This window comes from Dermacentor andersoni, chromosome 6 (assembly GCF_023375885.2).
Source record: "Dermacentor andersoni chromosome 6, qqDerAnde1_hic_scaffold, whole genome shotgun sequence".
Taxonomy (NCBI): Eukaryota; Metazoa; Arthropoda; class Arachnida; order Ixodida; family Ixodidae; genus Dermacentor; species Dermacentor andersoni.
The window spans coordinates 78,519,960-78,527,695 of NC_092819.1; the positions used below are offsets into that span (position 1 = coordinate 78,519,960).

The 7,736-nt window shown below is 45.0% G+C and overlaps 3 non-coding genes across 3 annotated transcripts; 2 read left to right on the forward strand and 1 right to left on the reverse strand.

Moving 5' to 3' along the window:
• The first annotated feature begins 1,035 nt into the window (after positions 1–1,035).
• Positions 1,036–1,107, forward strand: TRNAM-CAU (transfer RNA methionine (anticodon CAU)). Its single transcript has one exon. It is a non-coding gene; the product is annotated as a tRNA-Met (tRNA).
• Positions 1,108–4,278: 3,171 nt separating this feature from the next.
• Positions 4,279–4,350, forward strand: TRNAM-CAU (transfer RNA methionine (anticodon CAU)). The gene has a single exon. It is a non-coding gene; the product is annotated as a tRNA-Met (tRNA).
• A 930-nt stretch (positions 4,351–5,280) lies between these two features.
• On the reverse strand, positions 5,281–5,362 carry TRNAS-AGA (transfer RNA serine (anticodon AGA)). The gene has a single exon. It is a non-coding gene; the product is annotated as a tRNA-Ser (tRNA).
• Positions 5,363–7,736: the final 2,374 nt, after the last annotated feature.

Consider the following 7,736-nt stretch of genomic DNA (forward strand, 5'->3'; position numbering starts at 1 on the left):
TCAAAGGTGCGGCACTTGACTTCAGCGGGCACAACTTCACGCCACTGCACTGCGCTTAACTTAAACTGGTTATCCCCTTGCCGATGAAAGGAAGTATTGAAACACTATAGAAACCCCCCAGCAGAGGTGCGGTATTTGACGTCAGCGGGCACCACGTCACACCCAAACGCACAAGAAACGACGCACGCACCAAACTGGATTCTGCTGGTGTGCCGAGCCGCCCATAACCATTTGCACTAAACTGGCGGCAATTCCACCCTGAAATTTCCCACACTGTGCACGCCATGACGTCGTGGATTTTGACGCGTCTGCTGACTCAATACCGTATAGCGAAATTCGACACGTTTTCCTGCACGCGAAACGCCTCTGATAAAAGAAGTGACAAAAGAAATCCGCGATGTCACACTGAACTGGCGGTGTTGTGATGGATGGATGGATGGATGAAAAACTTTATTAGTGTTGTGATGACGGCACGAAATCCAACACAGGAAAGTTTCGCCTGCTTTTTCTTTGTTAATGACAAATCCTTTTCAGCCTAGTAAACGCAAGAAAGGTAGCAGTAGTATTCTTTGTAACCCACCCCTTATGTAATACCCCGAAGAGGGGTCTTTAAGGAAATAAAGTGAAAGTGAAAGTGTAAGCAGTGGGTTACATGAAACGTCTTGTGCGTGCAGCAGTAGGTTGTACGGCCACTAGGGTACAGAAATGACGTAAGGGAATATACAAGTGACATTTATTCAATCATTTCAAAGCTTGCATGTCAACTTAAGATACAGCTAGTAAGGTTCTACGACCTCCCCCCCCCCGCCGCCCTGAGTGAGCTGAAGGGCGTCTCACACGAAAATAAGTATACTGTAAATAATAATTTAGCGGTATAACTCAATTAGCGTTTCTTAGAACCTCTTTAAAAATTAGTTTAGCCGTATTTGTAAATTACGCGTCTAAAGCACCAAACAAGCCCCTGACATTTTGTATGGAGACGCCCCTATGTGATCGGTGATCAAATAGCTACTAGAACTCGCATTTACTCGTTTCAGCAGAGTGGCGCAGTGGAAGCGTGCTGGGCCCATAACCCAGAGGTCCGTGGATCGAAACCACGCTCTGCTACATTTTTTTTTCATTATTGTATTTATTTAATTCTTCATGTTGTTAATCCTGTGCCGTGGTTATTACAGGAGTGGGGCTTTGTATTTAGCATACACATAAAAGCAGTAACTCAGGCAGGTAAGATAACAGTTGGCTAAAATTCAAACAAAAAAGAACCAAGAGATGACATGCATAATCCGTAGTACTAGTGTTAGCGTAGTAGTTCGCATAATACAGGCGTAAACAACCTTATAAGTTGGAAAACAAATACAACAGTAAACGCAAATATAATGGTTAGAGGTACGTCACTAGGAAAAAATTCGTATACAAGGATAGGAAATACATAAATACGATACGCTTACAAGCTCATCAGTATATGTAAACTAAACTCTTCTTTGTACTAGTTCTAGAAAGTCATCTATTATATGCTGTTTTACTATAACACAGTCGATACCATTCCATTCTCGCATGGATCTAGGGCAGAAAAAAATAATAATAAAATGTGTTTTGTTGCACGAATATTCTTGAAGTGGTGAGATCGTGCGCCTGACGTCTACGTTTGTCTTGTTTAGTTTAAATGTATCATGTGTGGTCTATCTCAAAGCAGTTGTGCAGTATCAAATATGAAAAGTATAGGCGATGAAGTTTGGCACGACTTTGGAGTGTGGGTAATCCTGCACGACATAACAATTCTGTCGGCTTATCCGTGCGATGATAACAGTTATAGATAAATCTAACCGCTTTCCGCTACACGTTTCCGAGCGTGTTGATACCACTACTTGTGAATTGGAACCAGGTTATGTATTAGCATAGGCCTCGGGCAACCCTGGACAACCTTGCGCAATTTCTCAGCATTTTGTCACGTTAGTGATCCTGTATACCTGCATTCTTCCTCTGTAAGTACGCATACTTTGCCGTGACGTCATGAATTACGATGGTGTCTCCTAGGACCTAACTTATTGTTTATCAATAAAGAAAGACTGCGTCGTATTCTAAACGAGTGATAGACTGAAATTAGTGAATTCGAATAAGCTTTACTGCGCCACAAAGACCCAAATGCGGGGAAATAGTTTGAAATTCACGACGTCGCCCCGATGTACCGGTACTGTATCGCGTCGCGAAATTTTAAAAAATGCCAGCTTAACCTTTCTTTTCTATCCTAGTATAATCAATCATTTGCTGTGAAATTAAATGAAATAATGTTTTGATAACATATAGCCATAAAATGGTTTAATATTTGTCTTTCGTTTCCCTTTAAACAAGGTTTATATTTACGAGTAAGTATGAAAACAGCTCTCAAATTTGCAGACACACGTGAACAAAATATGCGAATGCATATAATCTGCATCCAAGAGAAGCTCGATGTGACGATGATTCTGCTGTAGAAAATATTTCCGCGCATGGATCCTGCAAATAGCTGCAGCACGCAGCTAGTCTGTTCGCTCCCTTTTCAAGCATTCAAACTGTTACGACAGCTTGGAAAATGGCTGTTTCACACAACGTGACATTAATTCACGCATTCTTCGAAAACAGTATGATAGATCAGTTTAAGTGGCAATTCATAACGACGATCACAGTAAGAAACGCAACCCAATGTGTTACCTGGTGTCACTGTTAGCTGGATCTGAGTGACACTTTTCTGTCCATCTAAAGCATGCGACCCGAACACAATCCCAAGGCATTTAAATGGGTTCGCAACTTCACTACCATTATAACGAAGTTGTAGTGCACCCGACGTGTTGCCGTCGTGGCTATGGCGTTGCGCTGGTATAAGTCCGAGGTCGTGGGTTCGAATGCCGGTGGCCGCATTTCTATGGGGTTGAAACGCAAAAGCGCGCGTGCCCCGTGCGTATATATATATATATATATATATATATATACACGCTAAAGAACTCCACGGGTGGTCGATCTCGAGTCCCTCACTATACGAGGTGCCTCACAATCAAATGGTGGTTTACGCACGTAGAACCCTAGAATCTAATTTCTTCTGTTAGGTGGTAGCGCTTGAGTGACCGTAATAATTTAAAAGAGCAATCGACAATGCTGCTGTTTGCGTCCGACCAATCACGAAGTGTGCAGAGAGCATCACCGAGCCTCTTTCTGAACAGCTCACCTGCTGTGAAACTGTGTAGGAAACGAGATCTTTAGTTACACAGAACGTCATTGCCCTACACAAGTCGAGCGAGTCGGGGCAAGCACCCAAACCTCGTGACGTCCTGCTCCCAAATGACCACCTTCTGCATGACGACATGGTTACATACACTTCCTGTGAAACGAAACCAAAACTGCTTTGTAGAAAGTGTCTGAGAGCAAATTATTTAGGCTGGCTGTCAGTTTGCCAGTACTTCTTTACAGCTTCGAGCCCCAGGAATTCATTTATCGCAAATAAAAAGGGAAAAAAATTATGGATATCAAAGTAATCACGCATCAGATCTCTGTGGACGTAAATAAATAAGGAATGCATTTCACGGCCGACATACAGATCAATAGAAAATATGATAAAGGTGACGTCGAGCACGAAGTATGCTTTGCATTGAAATGAGTCAGCACATCATGATTTACTGAATCAAACGCCTTTATTATATGTTCAACTAGCACGGGAAAAGCTTTAGTTATTTTATCAAATATTCTTTTATTTTAAATACAGATTCTCTTTGTAATAGTAAACTTGATTCTGTGAATTAGTAGATTGACCCTTCGGGAAGTCTGACACCTCGACATTGTTATGTTATGCTAGCGAAAAAAATAATAAGGAACCCCCTTCGAATCCTACTAACAATACTTTCTTCAAGTGGATTGCAGAATTATGTAGGCAGGAATTAAGCGACAGTTATTTATTAACAGACACATCCTCTATTCCTACGGGAAATCTGCAAGTTGAAGGCAACAGTTAGAGAAAAATGAAAACGTGCTAAATTTTACTGGATAGATGCCAAGGTCACAGTCGTAAACCCCCTCCCCCCCCCCCCCCCCCATGGGCAGGAAGCTTTATTACAAGAACAGCTGTCACAGGTTGCTCGCCGAGGCTGGCAATATGCTTCCGCAACCTTTTTGTTTTTCTTTTTTTCTTCTTCTTCTAATGACGCAGCCGCATGCGAACGCCATTAGCGACCGGTTCACGTCGTCCTGGCGTGAGCATGTGCGATCTGCATGAACGACAAATTGCTGCTACATATTAAACGAGCCGTACTCAGCAGAGTGGCGCAGTGGAAGCGTGCTGGGCCCATAACCCAGAGGTCCGTGGATCGAAACCACGCTCTGCTAAATTTTTTATATACATAGTTTGTTTGCTTTCTTTTTACACTTTCTCCACATTTTCCCACTGCAGTGCGCTCCTGCATTGTTCGTTATAATTTTGTACCGCGTAATAGTAGAATAAAGTACTCTGTTTGTGCCTGAATATCCAATGCAGTCGCTCGTAACTTCTTCAGAATTAAATTACACTGAGTGGCGTTGCGCGCTTGCCGGACCAGTTCTGGGAAACTTTCTTATCCCGTGTACAGGGTGATACTACAGCATTGAAACGCAGAACGTGTCAGTGTCAACAAAATTGGAGAACTAAATATTCACTGACAAAAAAAGGGCGAAAAAAGAAAAATAAGGCACGCTTAAAGCGAGGTATTACCCACTGAAGAAAAAAATTTTGGTTCGAAATAAGATGCGAAATAAGCACACCGTGTTTGTGGACGTTAAAAACTACGTCTTATCTGATTTATATAGTTCATTACGTAAATCCTACCGCGTCAACTACTATGTTACGTTACTATGTGGTCCATAACGATCGGCCAAGGATTCGGGCGGATTTAAGAAGTGTGTTAAACGTACGTATCAATTGTCTTTTGTCACATTCGCGCGCTACTTACTTTTATTATTTAAATCGCGAAAACCACTGTCCTCGGAATGCATTCTGTGTCTCTGCAATGATATTTCTGGTCCCAAGGTGCAAAGGCTTTCCCTGGTTACGGCTATTCTCGTTAATTTCGTGGAAAAAAGGAAAAGAAAATAGGGCTTGTTATTATAGTGCACATGAAAGTAACACGCCGCACCAGACTTCTTACGGCTAGGTATGCTCATGCTAACTGATGTGCTAGCTGCAACAGCGCTACGGCATTATCGTGTTTCTTTAAACCGCCATTTTCCCCATCCCTGCGAAAAGCGGCTGTATATAATTAAAGGTTTAACAAACAAAAAATGCGCAGTCGACAGGATTCGAACCTGTGCGGGGAGACCCCAATGGATTTCTAGTCCATCGCCTTAACCACTCGGCCACGACTGCACTGCAAAGCGTCGTCATCTATTTTTAAACGCCTCGTCGCCTCCGGGAAGGAGGCGCACACATGGCTACAGTGCTCTAGAATATTGGGTAGTGGGTTCAGGAGCCGGCGGGCTACACGCAGTTCGCGAGGCGGCGAATGTCGACAGGTCCCGGATGTATGCGGCGGCGCTGTTGTAGCGTGGGCTGTACGGCTTGGCTGGCGCGCCCTTTTCGGCTGCTTCTTTCCTCGCTTTGCTCGGCTGCTGCGTCGCCGTGCTTTGCTGTGCTCCCTGACCTGACTTTCCGTGGAAGCACCTGACGTTTTTTTTTTTTCGGAGGCCTGTCGGCGTCAACGCGTCTTGACGCGTCAGCATCAAGAGGCAATGTCGGGTCGTCGGCGTCAACGTCATTGCTTCGCTCCCGGGTGTAAAACAGGATACCAGTGGACAAAAGGCGAGCAGCCGTCACTTTTCGCAGTGCCAAAGGATGAAAGCCGACGGAAGCAATGGGAACGGAACCTGCATCGAAAGGACAAGGTTTTAGACGAAACCTGCTCCGTCTGTGAGTTACATTTCGAGCCAGCATGCATTCTGAGGGACTATATTCATATCATTGATGGCAAAGAAGTCCGCATCCCACGAGGAAAGCCGGAATTGTTACCGAATGCGGTGCCAACTTTGCTTCCAAACGCGCCCAGCTACCTTTCGAAGAAAGCGCCGCTACAGAGGCCCCCGAGGAAGCGGAAAAGCACAAGTGCCTGCCCCGATGAAGCGAAAAAGCGATCAGGTTGTCATTCCGTAGATGACGAGGAAGCGAGGTGTACGGACGTTCGCACTGCGTGCAGCGTGTTAACAAACGACCCAGACACTTGTGAAAACGGCGAGACGTCTTTACCGGACGATTTTACGAGGCTGGATGTGCCTTCAGAATACTGGAGCTGCAATCGCATACCTGATTACAGTGGGACTGTGTACTGCAAGCTACGAATGAAAGAAAATCAAACCGTGGAGTCGGAGAGGGTTGTGGTGCTTTCAAGAGACGATGGGCCCGGCGTCGCGTACAGCGCGCATCTCTGCGGCCACTTGATAGAAACGGGACGCATCGCCAGCTGTGAGGAGGGAAATCAACTACTTCGAAAAGTAGATTCATATCGCCTGTGCAGAGGAGCACTGTCAACTAGCAGCGTGCCAAAAAGCAGCCTGACGAAAGGACTCGAAGCGCAGTCGACTGTGCACGAGGGCACATACTTTAGCAAACGGTGTGCTGGAAAGGAGCCATCAGAAGGTATGTAGTTTTCTTGCACGTATGTTGTTATTGTGCCAATTTTATTCAAACTTATGCGCGCACTATACGATTGGCTAACGACACCGACACTGTGGCAATTTATTTTTGCTTTGTGTTGCTCTTCTTTGCAGGACAAGCATGCGTGTCCTGCCGCTACCTCAGGAAGGCCCTGCTGACTCGATGCGCAAGGGTAAAGCGGTCAGTTGAAAAGAATCTGCTCAGTACAGCACAGAAACTGCGTTCAGCACGGCAAAAGAACCGAAGGCTGTCATCACGACTGAGTAACCTGAAGGATGAGCTTTGCAAGATGCAAGAAAAAAATGCTTCTAAGCCTATGGAAGTACTTGAGGCAGAGATCTCGGCACTCAATCCAAAACAACAATGTGTCCGGCAATGTTTCTTGGCAGCGAAAAACAAAAGCAGCAAGGGAAACGTGTATACAAAGGCTTGGATTCTGGAGTGCATCTTAATGAAAATGAGGGGTGCAAAATTATATGAACACCTCCGAAAGCACAACATTATTTGCCTACCAAGCAAGAGTACGCTCAAGCGCTATTTGCGGGCATATAAAACCTCATTTGGGTTCAGCCACAAAGTACTGTGTGAACTGAAGAAAAAGACGCGACACATCAGTAGCTTCAAACTGCGCGGCGGCCTTCTGGTTGACGAGATTAAATTGTCCGAGCACCTGAATGTGACATCTTCAGGCCGTATTGAGGGCTTCGTTGACCTGGGCCCTTTTACAGCTGAAGGGCAGAATGTTCCCTGTGACCATGGGATGGTGGTAATGTTTGTCCCGTTTGCTGCCAAGTGGACGCAGGTTATTGGCACCTTTGCTACAAGTGGCAATGCCAAGGCTGAAGTGCTTGCGAAAATACTTATAGAAGCCACAATTCTCGCCGAAGCTAGTGGACTTCTCGTCGATTTCATCACTTGCGACGGTGCATCATGGAATCGACGTATGTGGAACATCTTAGGAATTGGCGTCAAGAATGGGAAGATAACGTGCAGCCGAGAACACCCTGTGGACCCTTCTAGACGGCTGTTTTTCTTGTCGGATTTTCCGCATTTATTGAAATGCCTGAGGAACTCGCTTCTGAAAGGTCCTCTG